Here is a 15,284-nt window from a genome sequence, read left to right on the forward strand (position 1 = left end):
ATCACCACAACAGATCAGTTACTCCAGCTGTTGTGTTACCATAGCAGCGGTAGAAACATATCTATTCCAGCATGCTTTAAAAACACTATAATAAGTTACTACAGTATTTTTAATGTGGGAAATGCTTAAAGTCTCTGACAGCAAACGGAGCTCAGATGTCTGAAAGCCTGAATAAGTTTGCTCTGAACTAGAAAGAGAGAAGCAGCATCTGTGAAGCTCACCAATACATCAGTCATTTAAAGGTCAGTGGAAATGACTTATGTATTGAATCGCTGGTCTGATAACCAAATCAAGACCCTTATTCGGGGGTTATGATCCTGTGTGGGATTTGGGGCTGAAATTACATGTGAAACAGCAGATTTCACATGTAAAAACCGGAGCACCCGGAGGAAACCCACGTGAACATGCAAACTCCACATGAAACGCCAACTGACCCAGCTGAGACTCAAACCAGCGACCTTCTTGCTATGAGGCGACAGTGCTAACCCACCATGTTGCCCTTATTTTTTATATTTAGATTTATAGTGTAAATGCGGTAAATACAAATTATCCACCACTGAAAAAACAAACACATCTGCACTTACTAACACATTAGCGCTTGGCAAATGTAGAGAAATGACTAAACCCAGCCATCCAATATTAGATTACATTATGGTATATCATTTTAAATTGTTTACAAAAATATAGGGGTCAAATAAAAAAATGGGTTTACATTTTATTTTCCATTTTTGGTCAGTTTAACGTGCCCTTCATGAGGAAATGCTTTAATAATAATCATTTCTAAAAACTCCAGACCAAAACTATCAGCTCTTGACTACGTATAGAGTTCTTCAGTCTGCTTTCAGATGCCAATATGAGGAGAACCCTGAGCCCAAAGATCATTTACAGACTGGGCAGATTTCAGTGTTTGCACAGACTGAACACACACACACACACACAGCTTGATGTTAATTTGATCCATTATTTAGGCGTCCGTGTCCTGCTGCTGGAAATCATTCAGTCTCTCGTCGCTCTGATGGATTTTTTGCCGTCAGCTCCTGAAGAATCACAAAAACATCGGCTCAGAAACGCAGATCAACAGGCTGTGAACACACACACACACACACACACACACACACACACACACACACACACACACACACACACTACTTCAGCTGTGGAACTACTTCAACTACTTTATCTGACAATAACCAAACACCTTAGTGTGCTCAACAGCCAATCAGAGTCAAGCGTTGTGCAGAGCTGCAGTACAAGTGTATTTACGTGTGTATTCATCAGTAAAGGGTCATCGTGTGCAGTGTTGTGTGTTGATTTCTCTATATGGTAGCGCAGTGTTGTTTTCAAAGTACAGGACAGATGATGTGTGCAGTTTCAGGCCACAGCGTCACCCTTCATCAATATGGTAATGTGGCATTTTACTGTGGTGAAAGCAGTGAACCAGAGCTGCATAAGTACCACAGTAACCTTCACATAACTATATTACACATGTAACCAGCTCAAGCGGCGACAGAGAGACTGCGCTTATGGCTTCATCATCACCGCCATATATAAAGACTAATACAGTGTTTAAATATATCATCATCAGCATTGCTAGAAGAGCTGTGCCATGGCATAGCGTAATGCCAGCTTGACCACTCAGAGCACCCTAGCAACTGCTTAGCAAAACCCTAGCAACTGCCTAGCAACCACTCGCAACACTTTAGCAACCGCCTAGCAACCACTTACGATGCCTTAGCAACCACTCACAACACCCTAGCAACTGCCTAGCAATCACTTGCAACACCTGATCAACCACTCCCAATGCCTTAGAAACCACTCACAACACCCTAGAAACTGCCTAGGAACTGCTTAGCAACCTCTCGCAACACCTTAGCAACCACCTAGCAACCAATCCCAATGCCTTAGCATCCATTCACAACACCCTAGAAACTGCCTAGCAACCACTTGCTACACCTTAGCAACCACCTAGTAACACCTTAACAACTGCTTAGCAACCACTCAGAGCACCCTAGCAAAACCCTAGCTACTGCCTAGTTACTACTTGCAACACCTTAGCAACCAAGTAGCAAATACAAAATCCCTTGCAACGGCCTAGCACAACTCTAGTAATTGTCTTTAAACCACTCGCAATGCTTTAGCAACCGACTAGTGAAACTGTAGCAATGCACTACCACTTGCAACACCTTTGTTACTATCAACCACTCCTATCAACCACTCCCAACGCCTTAGCAACCACCTAGCAACCTTTTACAACACCTTAGCAACCACTCAGAGTACTGTAGCAATCACCTAGTGAAAACCTAGCAACTGCCTAGCTATCACCTGCAACATCTTAGCAACCGCCTAGCAACCACTCACAACACCCTAGCAACTGTCTAGTAAAACCCTAGCAGCTGCCTAGCAACCACTCATAAAACCTTAACAACCACCTAACAACCACTTAGATCACCTTAGCAACCACCTAGCAACACCTTAGCAACCACTCAGAGCACTGAAGCAACCACCAACCAAAACCCTAGCAACTGCCTAGCTTCCACATGCAACACCTTAGCAACTGCCCAGCAACCACTCACAAAACCCCTAGCAAAACTCTAGTAACTGCCTAGTAACCACTTGCAACGCCTTAGCACTCACCTAGCAACCCCTCACAACACCCCAGCAACTGCCTAACAACCACTCAGAGCACCCTAGAACCGCCTAGCAAAACTCTTGCAACTGCCTTGGAACTACTTGCAACTCCTTAGCAACCGACTAGCAAAACTCTAGCAACTGCCTAGCAACCACTCGCAATGTCTTAGCTACCACCTAGCAACCACTCAGACATCCTAGCAACCACCTAGCAACATGTTAGAAACTGCCTAGTAACCACTCTAAACAGTTTCCCATACTACTTTAAAATGTGATGTCTATATTACAAATATTGCCAAAGCTATGAAAGAATACAGTTCATATTTCTCAAAACATTGGGGGCGCCCTTATTTGGTCATCAATGTAAACTGAATGTCTGAACCTGGTGGTCATGTCTGGTACTGCACCCACACTAAATTTACTAAAAGCTCATGGTTGGTTAACTTTACATTTGTTCAGATATTTAGCTTTGATTTTTAGTCAATGTTAGGCTAAAACAGGTTTTGTAAAATACATATTTCGTCTAAAGTAATAAAATATACATTTATTGTCTTATTATTTTCATAAACGTATGGGCACATGCCCTTACTCCTTTCTTTTATTTAACTTGAGCTACAATCTGACTAGTGTCTTCTTTAAAATGACACCAAGCTTAAATATATACGCCAACTCATGAAGATTGTCAATTATTAAAGTCGAACGTTATTTTATATTGGAAAAGTGAGGGCGACAGTCAATAATACAAAAAGTAAAACGTGTTAGACTTTTATAAATGGCCAAACGACCCCCCAATTTATTAATTAAATGCACGTTTAATACACAATATCCCCCAATCACCCAGAAGAGACCAACCACTGACCGTGATGAACATGCTAAATCAGGCTGATTAGCATATTGTATTTTTCAGACATTGTAACACGTCTGTTATGCTGTTACCTGCTGGCTGTTGTTCCCATTAAGATTAATGAATTACCATAGCAACTGTAGAATCACCACAGCAGATCAGTTTCTTTAGTAATTGTGTTACCATAGCAACTGTAGATTCACCACAGCAGATCAGTTTCTTTAGTTATTGTGTTACCATAGCAACTGTAGAATCACCACAGCAGATCAGTTTCTTTAGTTATTGTGTTGCCATAGCAACTGTAGAATCACCACAACAGATCAATTTCTTTAGTAATTGTGTTACCATAGCAACTGTAGATTCACCACAGCAGATCAGTTTCTTTAGTTATTGTGTTACCATAGCAACTGTAGAATCACCACAGCAGATCAGTTTCTTTAGTTATTGTGTTGCCATAGCAACTGTAGAATCACCACAGCAGATCAGTTTCTTTAGTTATTGTGTTGCCATAGCAACTGTAGAATCACAACAACAGACCAATTACTTTAGTTAATGTGTTGCCATAGCAACTGTACAATCACAGCAACACATCAATCACTATAGTTGTTGTGTTACCATAGAAACTTTAGAATGACCACCACAACATATCAATAACGATAGTTGTTGTGTTACCATAGCAACTGTAGAATCACCACTACAGATCAATTATTATATTTGTTGTGTTACTATAGCAACTATAGAATCACCACAACCGATAAATTACTATTATTATTTTGTTGCCATAGCAACTGTAGAAACAGATTCAGATTGTCAATCATTGTAAGTTGAACATCATTTTGTGTTGAACGGTCAGCAGTCAATAATATAAGTAACAAAATTAATTCTGTTTTTATAAATCACCAAGCGACCCCCCCCCCCACTTTGAGAACTTAATGCACTTTTTAACGCACAATATCCCCCAATCACCCAGAAGAGCCAAACCACTGACCGTGATGAACATGCTAAATCAGGCTGATTAGCATATTGTGTTTTCAGACGTCCGCTACGCTGTTACCTGCTGGCTGATGTCGCCGGCCGCTCTCTGAAGCGAATAAAGATTATTGCGCTGTGCATAAATTAGACGGATCACATTAATACGTTATAAAGAGTTCCAACGCTGCACTTTTGGGGCTGATGAGCAATTAGCATGCTAGCTGCACACGTAACTTCAGCGCTTCATTTCCATGCTATAATTATGTGCGTCGGGCTCCTCATTTAGACACTCGCGCAAGGATATTATCTCGGACAAAGGCTATTATGATGGGGAAAGTTGAGTGAAATGATGTTCTGTTGAGTGGAATCACCTTGTGTTTCTCTGTAGGCTGTGTTATATGAAGCTGATGGTGTCGGAGCTGCTGTACAGGCATGCAGACGCAGTCACAAGAGTGCAGATTCACAAGTGTGATTGAGCAAAGCCTTCACTTCTGCTGTTATTATTGACGCTCCTCTTTTTCTGAGCACACTGACCCGCTTTCAGTTCAGGGATCCTGGAGACCCTCGTGTTGACAGCTGTGGCCTGGAAACACACACACACACACACACACACACACACACACACAAACACACACCCACACGCATATAGTCAGACAGACAGACAGACACACACACACGCACATACACATATAAATATATACACAGATACACACATGCATATAGACAGACAGACAGACAGACACACACACATACACATGCATATACACACACAATAACACATAAATACACACGTATGCACACACACACACACACAAAGAGATGGATGAACAGAGAGACAAACAGATGCACACACTCTTACACATATACTGTATACACACAATGCACAGAAATACACATGCACAAACATACAAAAACACACACATATAGAAACACATACACATGCATACACACACAAAAACTGACACACACAAAGACAAGTGTACATGTTGTACACGCACACATACTTATATGCAAACAAACGCATATAGACTGACAGAAACAAACATACACACACGCATACACGCACAATAATTCACAGACAGAAATTCACACACACACACGCCTACAGACACACACTAACTCACACACATAAAAACACACATGCATGCGCATAAAGAGTTGGATGAACAGACAGACAAACAAACACACACACACATGCATACAAGCATACAAAAACACACACAGACAGACCGACACACACACACACACACACAAGCATACACATGCATACACACACAATAACTCACAGACAGACAGATACACACACACATAAACACACACATACACATATACTGCTCACACACACACAAATACACAGACACACACAATAACTTACAGACAGAAATTTCACTCACACGCGATTTGTGTGCAGTGTGTTTCATGACCTCAGAAAACATCAATCCAACATGAGTGTGTGGCCATGTGTGTAGGAGTGTGAAATGTGTGTGTGTCCTAAGAGAAGCAGCAGTGTGCGGCACTGCACCTGCGTCACGCTGACACACAGTCTGATACACACACCTGCCTCACTGTCGGCCACACACACACTCTCTCTCTCTTTCTGTCTCTCTCTCACACACACACACACACTAAGTAACTAACAGTAATTGATTGTTGTGGTGATTCTACAGTCACTATGGTAACGCAACAACTATAGTAATTGATTGTTGGGGTGATTATACAGTCGCTATGGTAACACAACAACCCCAGTATAAACAAATGACCCAATGCTGTAGTTTTTGTACAACTGCAGGGTCTATTATACAACAATTTACCACAGACTAATGTGTAATAAATACTAACGTACAATAAAGACTAACGTATACTACAGTGTTTATTACAGTTTATCACTAGTGGTAGTGCTACAGTTTGCTGGAGCGGTCATTAAAGCGTTATATAGATCAGTGTTTCTCAACTGGTGGGTCGTGACCCACTTTTTTTGGAGTGTGTGATAAAAAAAACTCAAGTTAAATTTTTTACTTATTTTGCTTATGTCGGACTTTTATTTTGAAATGCGTGCGCGACAACCCTACCGTTTTACATGTGAAATTTCATTTAATTATTGCAACAAATATGTCAAAGTGCAAGTACAACCCTGAATATGTAAAGTATGGATGTATATATTGATGACAAAAAAGACTTAAAGCCTCAGTGTCATATGTGGTGAGGTGCTCTCATAAAAGAGCATGAAACCTTCTAAATTAAAACAACATTTAGAAACCAGAAAACAAGTTTTATCAACAGTTTATTATTAACAGTATTTGTCGTTTTTACTTAGTAATATTTCTATAATTTGATACATTTTGTTAAATGACTAAGGGTGTAACGATACACTCAGCTCATGATACGATGTGTATCACAATATAATGTTCACGATTCAATATGTATCACGATCAGGGGCGTAGATTTAGGGTGGACGGTGGGGACGTGTCCCCACCAATATCCACAAACTACTGAAATGTTCCCACCAATAATTTAATTCACTTAAAAACATTGCGCTGTCAGTATAAACCTATGCCGAAAGGGTTAAATCACGTTCTCTCAGTCGCACCGCCCCCAAACACATATGAACATTGTGATTGGCTGTGCCTTTCCCTGCTGTCATGTGAGTGGCTGCTTTCAGATCATATTTTCAGATACAAACAACGCCAAAACAACTGCGCGGGGGGAATTTCCTGATGTGTGAGGTGTGTGCCTCGCACAAGTGAGCATGGAGGTAGCAAGAAGAGGTGGACATAAATAGCTTTTTCCAACGAAAAGTGTAAGTCACATAAATTTAAGTTCGCTACTGAATGAGTCCATCATGATAATGCCGTTATGCTAGTGTTTTCACCGCTTTTACGTCCAGTCTAACGCTAAAGAATACTGGTCTGTAAAACAACATTCCCTTTAAAGTAACTGCAGAATAAACACCTACATGTAAACATATATAACCATGCCAGTTCTCCTAATAACATCTCCAATTTTGGTTGAAACAATTTGTCAGAAAAACTTCAGCCTGTGCTCCATCTTTTAATAGTACTATGAGACGTTTAATTTGTACAAAAAATGAACGAAAGTCTTTATTAAGTTTTCTCTTTATCAGTTAATAAACATTATTTTAACATGACACTTTCAGGCCTGTAGCCAGCTTATTGAAAGGGGTTATTTGTTTTCTGAAAAACTGAACCTTTTTGCAGTTATTCACCTGATTTTCTGTTTAATTGAGGTATAAATATGACATTTAGTGACATATTAAGAACTAATTTTTGCTGGATAATCTTGTTGGATAGTTATTACAACTACACTTTTTGATGTACCAAAACTTTTTCCTACCATTTTGTCAAATTGCTTTATTTACACATTTAAACTGTAAGTTTTATTACAGTTTTATAAATAATAAAAATACTTTGAACTAGAAATTAGGACTTTAAATTCTTAGAATAAAGAAATGAAGTACTGTACAAAACCTCTAAATGCCATGTAAAGTGAGCATTTTTCTCAGCCTTGTATATTTATGTTCAGTTATTTCACTTTAAAGGCAATGAAAAGAACGTATTTGTCACTATAAAAGTAAAATCACTGAGTCCACACACAGGAGTTGGAGAAAAATGCTCATTTTAGAAGAAAATATTAAATGGCATTCAGAGGTTTTGCATCTAAACTCTTTAAATATGTAAATATACTTATTTTTTAAAATACAATTTTTTATCATAATTTTCTTTGGGAAATCTGTTAAAACTTGATTTAAATTAAAAACTGAAGCCTATAGGCAAATAACAAACTGGCCGGCGCATTCAACCTTCCTCAGTGAAAATTTGTCCATTTGAATAATAAGATAAATTCAAACATAATAATAATAATCCAACTTTTGGTCTTTCAAACCACCTGACCCCCCTTGGATACATGCATGACTATTTAATTTATCTTAATAAATTGTAAGAGGAGAAGATTACTTAATAATACATTTTAATAGCAGTTAAATAATAAATAGTGATATTTTTAAAAAAACAAAACAAAAAAAAAACATATATATATATATATATATATATATATATATATATATATATATATATATATATATATATATATATATATATATATATATATATATATAAACAATATTCATTCTTGGCGGGGGTGACTCGTCCCCAGTCCCCACCAATGTCAAGCGCAAACCTACGTCCTTGATATCGATATTTGGAATAAAAATTGAAAATTAAACTGAAATGCAAATTTTACCAAGTAACCTCTTTTTTTTGTATTTCTTTTGTTTCAACTTGTTAAACTGAACCTTCTTAAAGAAAATAAATTAAACAGGCCTGTCTCTGGAAAAATAAAACAATTTAAAAACTTCTTAAAAATATTATTGAAATGACAGAGACAAAATTAAGGAACAATTCAAGTAAAGGTGCAAAAACAATAAGCTTTCTATTCAATTGAATTTAACAGTAAGAGCTTAAGGCTTTGCTTGGTCACTTGCGTTTTTTGTGTGTGCAAAAAAATCCACATTTCCAGGTATTTAATTCATATTTATTTAAATTAATTTAGAGATATCTCTAATTACAATTGTGACTAGTCAAAACTCATTTAGAGATATCTGCAAATATTCTTCAATGGAAGTCAGTGGAGGAATATGACTAGTCATAATATATTTGCAGATATCTCCAATCTGATTTCTTACTAGTACAATTGTAATTGCAGATATCTCTAATTGTCATTCTGACTAGTCGAATTATAATTATGACTAGTCAAAATATAAAATAAAGATATCTCTAAATATATTTATGGATAGTCAGAACAAGGTTTAAATGCTAAAAACGGCTTGCCATACGCGCTTGTCTATCATAGTCCGCCCTCTGTAGAAACAGCTCACGGTCAGCTCACGTCATGTGTGATTTTGCGGCCGCCAATACATCATTATATGAAGACAGAATGATATTTTAGGGTGAATTGTACCTTATAATTACAGTATGTGACTCTTTCAACACCATTAGAAGGTATCCATGTCGCTGTGCAAAGTACACAGCAAAATATGGGGACCCAAAACAACTCTATGGGTGTTAATTTCAACACTTTGAAAGTGTCTCATGGGGTCCACTCAAAACAGACTTAAATCAACACTTTCATAAGGGTTGGCACATTGACACCGAAGTAAGGGTTAATTTTAACTCAGGGCAGAGTTAAAAAATGTAACTATATTTAACACCACCTGGTGTAATATATTGTTATTTTATTCAACTCTCTTGAGTGTAAATATGGTAAAAAGGTCAATTAGACTGTAAATTACAAAAGAAAAAACATTTTATTTGAAAACATTCACAACTGCAACAATTTATTCAATTTTTAAAATGCAACAATGTCAAATATGCTTTAAATGTTTTATTAGTACAGACAGTATCAACAAAATATGATGTCCAAACTTGATGTTTCATCAGAGCAATTTGAAAGTTCAATATATCGTCACTCATAGTTTTCTTCTGAAATTACATTTTAAACAACTTGGCGTGCAAATCTTTCACTTCTGGTGTTTCCTTGGTCCTCCATATCAAACACAGCAGTTTAAATGAAGGTATAAATGCTGTAAACTTGTGTGAAAACAAACTGGAGCTAGGAAATCTCATCAAGCATGTCCTGTGAATGAAGTGCTTCCCAGCCACAGGATGACCTTTTTATCCATGACGATGTAGTAGCTGCTGATCGCTCGTCTGGTGGTTCCTGATGCACGGATATACTGTAGGGTGATGCTCATCTAAGAACTCTTCAAGACTCCAGCATGACTAAGAAAAATGTTTGAAAACAAATTGCAATCAAATTCTATGATATATTTAAAAGAACATTTAAAGTAAATAAAACATTCAAGAAATCTAAACTCACCTTTTGAAAATCCACATGATGATCCACAACTGACTCTCCCAGCTGGTTGAGGTGACAGGATATGGAAAAGTAGAAAAAACACATACATCACTGTTGGATCTCCAAAAACAATTAGGTTAACCACTATGACTAGAACTGGAAAAACAGGCAGCTGTCTGTCCAGAATCATGAATTTAACACAACACTTGGAGCTAAATTTAGAGGAGCTTAAAATCTTTTATATCATTTAGTGATGCTGACTTCCCCAAAATATTGGCCACAGTGTAAAAAATATTCATAAACTTACAGTTTTCTGTAAGCGTGTGCGTGCGTGTGTGTGTGTGTGTGTGTGTTTCTTTACCAGATTCAACTTGTTAGGCCCTTTCAGGTCCAGTATTGACGCCACCTTTCCTGGAGTCTAGCAGATGTTTCAGGTCCAAATATAATCTAAAATATTAGGATAAGCAGAAGAGGAAAAGTGCAAAGCAAAGAGCAAAACATTATTTAAGTAACAGTTCACCCACAATACAATACTTATCACCTTCATGTCATTTGTTATTCTCTAATGCTCTAATACCCTCTCAGCTTATTGTGAAACAAATACAGAACTTTATCAAACATACCTTCATTATTATCACCACATATGACCAAGAAGGTGTGCTTGGTCATTTCACCAACTCTGGAAATACACCATCCGTCTCTAATCAGCCACCGTCACAGGGTCTTGTGTTATTGTATAGAGAACTGTGGCTGTTAAAAAACAACAACACATTAGTATCTAACACATGTGCATAACCTTTAGATAAAAAAGAGAGATGAACATCACAAAGTATGCCTCACACTTTTTCAGATATCTTTTGATTCAGATGTTGATTATTGATAATAAATCTACAAATCAAACCTGTATCATCATTAGGCTGCTCAAATATGAATCAGTTGATTAATTTTACAGACAGTTGGCTTTTTACAACGCACTAATAAAACGGAAATGTTGTGTACAGTGCATGCTAAGTTTAGCCTATAGTTTTAAGCACAATATCATGCGGGAGAAAAAGCTTGACTAAGATGTTCCTGACTACATAAATAGCCTAACTTACTAACGTCAGACATCCCGAGTTGGGAAAAGTCATTTTCGGGGGATACAGAGTTGATTTGCGGGAGGTAGCGGGAAAGATGAGTACCTAAAGAGCAATGGGATGAGTTGCGCGCGACGTACCTGAAGAGCGGTGGGGGTGACTTGCGCGCGACGTACCTGAAGAGCTGGGAGGGATGCGGTGGAGAGGGGTGTGCAAAGTGTTTAATGACCGGGCGGGAGACGCGCGATTTCCGGGAGATTATCATTAATTTGCGGGCATCTACTTGGGCATCTGGGAGTCTCTGCATTTGCGGGATAACGTTAACGTTAGTCCCGCAACTTCCGGGAGACTTCTGTAACGTTTAATGTCTGATAAAGTGCAAACGCGGTCATTTAAAGACATTAATGTTAACATTCCGACTTTAATGGTTGTCAACACTTAATATAATTCAAGCGTACGTTATCACACGAGTCTAACTGTTAAGTTATGGACTAACGGTATATGGACGGCCACGAATGAACCAGTTTAAAAGGGCCGTGGTGTTTAAAATAACCAAATTAACGTACACGAATAACAAACAATCATATGTTTTAGTCAGGAAGCCTTTTACAAGTAAGCATATGTTCATTTACTCACCAGATATGTTTTAGAAACTCTCCAGAGCATATGGAAAACGTCCTGTGTTGCCGTTAGCATCCGGGCAGAGTAACGGCTAAGGTTAGGCTGCTCCGGGGATTCCCTCGCTAGTTTGCTTGGAATTAAAGGAGAAGTGTCGATTTTATTTTACAGATGGGTAACAACGCACAAAATGGCATTAAGCGTGACAGAAATGTGTTGAACATGTACATTTGATGTTTTTATGCACTATGTATGCGTGAGCATATATAAAAACATTCTTGAAAAGAAGTCAATAGTAATGCAGTTAAGCTAGATACACAAACGACCATGAATGAACCGCAGAAGTTTAAAAATGTCACTCCATTCTAAAGTTATTAACTTAACAACATGTTTACAACTGTATGTCCTTAAAGAAAGTCAGTAAAATACCAACATTTAGGTAGTTTGACTCACCAGTTGCTGTTCTAAACCTCAGATGGAAAATGGCGTCTGGAAAATTCTTTAGTGACTGGGGCTGCATGAATTCCCGGATGTTGGAAATAACACCACCAAGTGTTGAAAAGATAACTCCTTGATTTCGCACTGAATAAAATCAATTCTAACTCTTATTATATTCATTTATCAAAATCTAACTCTTTAACGTCAACACTTTACTCTCAAATGCTTCAACACCGAGAATTTAACTCTGATGAATTTGCTGTGTATGTAAATCACTGTGAAGACTTTAAAACTTCGGCTATGTTTGACCCAGTATGCGTGTCAAAAAGCGGACGAGTCTAAGGGTGCTTTCACACCTACACTTTTGTTTCGGAACGTGTCTCGTTTGGCCAGTTAGCGCGGTTCGATTGGCATATGTGAACAGGGCAATCGCGCTCTGTTCCGCGCCAAAGTAATCGCTCCGAGATCGCTTGAATGAGGTGGTCTCGGCTCGATTGAAACGAACCCTGGAGCGGTTCGATTGCAGTGAGAAAGCGATCCGATCCGAGCGCGGTTATATCACAGTGTTTTATGCATACGTAATAGGCTTACGGCTATATGAAGAGAGAATTATGAGTAGGGCGGGAATTTCGCGAGTCTCCGGATGCCCGCAAACGTGATGATCTCCCGGTAATCTTGCGTCTCCGGCATAGTCGCGCACACTTCTCACCCCTCCCCAACGCGTCTCTCCTCAGACATGTCGCGCGCACCCTGTCAATCACCACCAAACCACCACCTCTCCTGACAGCTGAGCGGGACGCTGCAAAACAAACCCTGACACTATGACCAATGTGAGGAGAGTTTACTCGCACGTGACTTGTTTTAACTCTTTTGGTCCGTTTAGAAACTTTGCAGTGTGAAAGCGAACCGCTCCAAGAGCAAAGAGCAACAATGTAACAATTGTAATCTCTGTTTCGGAACAACTGAATCGATTCACTGGTGTGAAAGCACCCTCAAGCAATGACTGTACAACCGAAATGTTGCCAGACGTCTGATTTTGAGAGGATGGGCCATCCTCTATTTCAGCTCCACTCATCTTGGTCTGCTTACATTACTGCTGCTGCAATCTGAACTGACGTGCGACAGCAGGTGGAACGTAGCTCACGTGCAAACAGCTCAACTAATAAGAGAAAACTGACGTCATATCGTAATCAAATCGTCATAACGCCACGATGCATATCGAGACATTTTTGCATCGCAATAAATCGTACAACGATAAATTGTTACACCCCTATAAATGACAGCAATAAAATTGTGTTTAATTGCAAGTCTTGGTGATTTTCTTATGATGTATCTGTCACTACTTGTTTATGTTAACAAATAAATACAAATTAAGTAAAATTCCTAAAAATGTATTATAGTTCCTAAAAATTTGGGTCGCGGCTTGATGACCATGAAAAATGTGGGTCCCATGGCCAAACCTGTTGAGAACCCCTGATATAGATGTTATGATATATAGAATATACAGCCTCTAAAACTCTGGAGTGTTTACTGATAGATCCATTGTATTTTTTGCTTTATTGAGTTCATATGTTAGCACCTTTATTTACAGCTGTGAGGAGTTTTTGTGTGTTCCTGATCTTGGCTAATTGTAGGATGCTGTAAGTGTTTATTTCAGCGTTCTCCATCACGCTGTGTTGCACTGCTAAACTCTTCTTTCAGGAAGCGCGTCTCTAAATGCACCCCTGTAAAGCTAACATTACACAAACACAGGCAGATCGAGGATTAATATTCAGCCCTTTGTTGTTTTATTCATTGATTACAGCAGTTTCTCATGCGGAGAACTACAGTGAGAGCTCCAGAGGACGGACGCCGTGCGACTCCAGCATCTTTAATATTTATATTCTCCGAGATGTTCTTTTAAACTGACCTGGAAACAGCTTTGTGCACATGCGGACCTCTATTAAAATAAAACTGCATTATTTAAGTCTCCCTCCTTTTGGGCTGATGCTGAGAGAAGCACCAGCGTGTGTGTGTGTGTGTGTGTGTGTATTATATAAGAGGCATTATATAAACAACACGCAGCATTAGCATCACGTCCACTTTAAAAGCAGTGTGTTCCTCAACACCATGGAATATTCATACATATACAGTATTTATAAGATGAAGGCAGATTTCCTGCTGTGTGCTGATCCTGTCCTGTGTTTGGAATGCGGCACGAGCGTGTGTGTGTTTGTGTGTGTGTGTGTGTGTGTGTGTGTGAGACTCGCCAACGGCAGCAATGCAAATCTGACTCATGCATACAATTATAAACACTCGCACACACACATACACATACATACATACACACTCACACAAAAGTGCACACACATACACACCCATGCATGCATGCATGCATACATCCTCACAGACAGACACTCACACACATACACACACACACAGTGACACGCTCACATACACACTCAAACACACATTCACATGCACACACACGCTCGCATACTTGCAGACACACTTTTACACACACAACTGCACTCACTCAGACACACATGATCATATACACAGACGTGCACACAAACATACACACACACTTTTACTCCCATGCACACACACATGCTCGCATACACAGACACACATGCACACATTCAGACACACACACACAAACACACACACACAGTGGCTCAGTGGTTAGAACTGTGGTCTCACAGCAAAAAGGTCACTGGTTTGAGCCTCAGCTAAGTCAGTTGGTGTTTCTGTGTGGAGTTTGCATGTTCTCCCCGTGTTGGTGTAGGTTACCTCTGGGCGCTCCAGTTTCCCCCACAGTCCAAACACATGCGCTATAGGGTGAACTAAATTGGCCG

At 39.0% G+C, this 15,284-nt stretch overlaps 1 protein-coding gene and 1 long non-coding RNA gene across 4 annotated transcripts in view; one reads left to right on the top strand and one right to left on the bottom strand.

The window, feature by feature from the left end:
- The window catches only part of LOC101884676 (MAM domain-containing glycosylphosphatidylinositol anchor protein 2), a 373,415-nt gene that overhangs the window by 56,083 nt on the left and 302,048 nt on the right, over window positions 1-15,284 (top strand). The gene's annotated exons all lie outside the window — the stretch shown is intronic.
- Window positions 9,827-12,143, bottom strand: LOC147839518 (uncharacterized). Its single transcript, XR_015519264.1, has 5 exons — window positions 12,028-12,143; window positions 10,939-11,065; window positions 10,677-10,762; window positions 10,337-10,378; window positions 9,827-10,239 (listed from the first exon to the last, which is right to left on the bottom strand). It is a non-coding gene; the product is annotated as an uncharacterized LOC147839518 (long non-coding RNA).

The sequence above is a fragment of the Danio rerio genome, chromosome 20, assembly GCF_052040795.2.
Source record: "Danio rerio strain M-AB ecotype USA chromosome 20, GRCz13ab, whole genome shotgun sequence".
NCBI classification, from domain to species: Eukaryota; Metazoa; Chordata; class Actinopteri; order Cypriniformes; family Danionidae; genus Danio; species Danio rerio.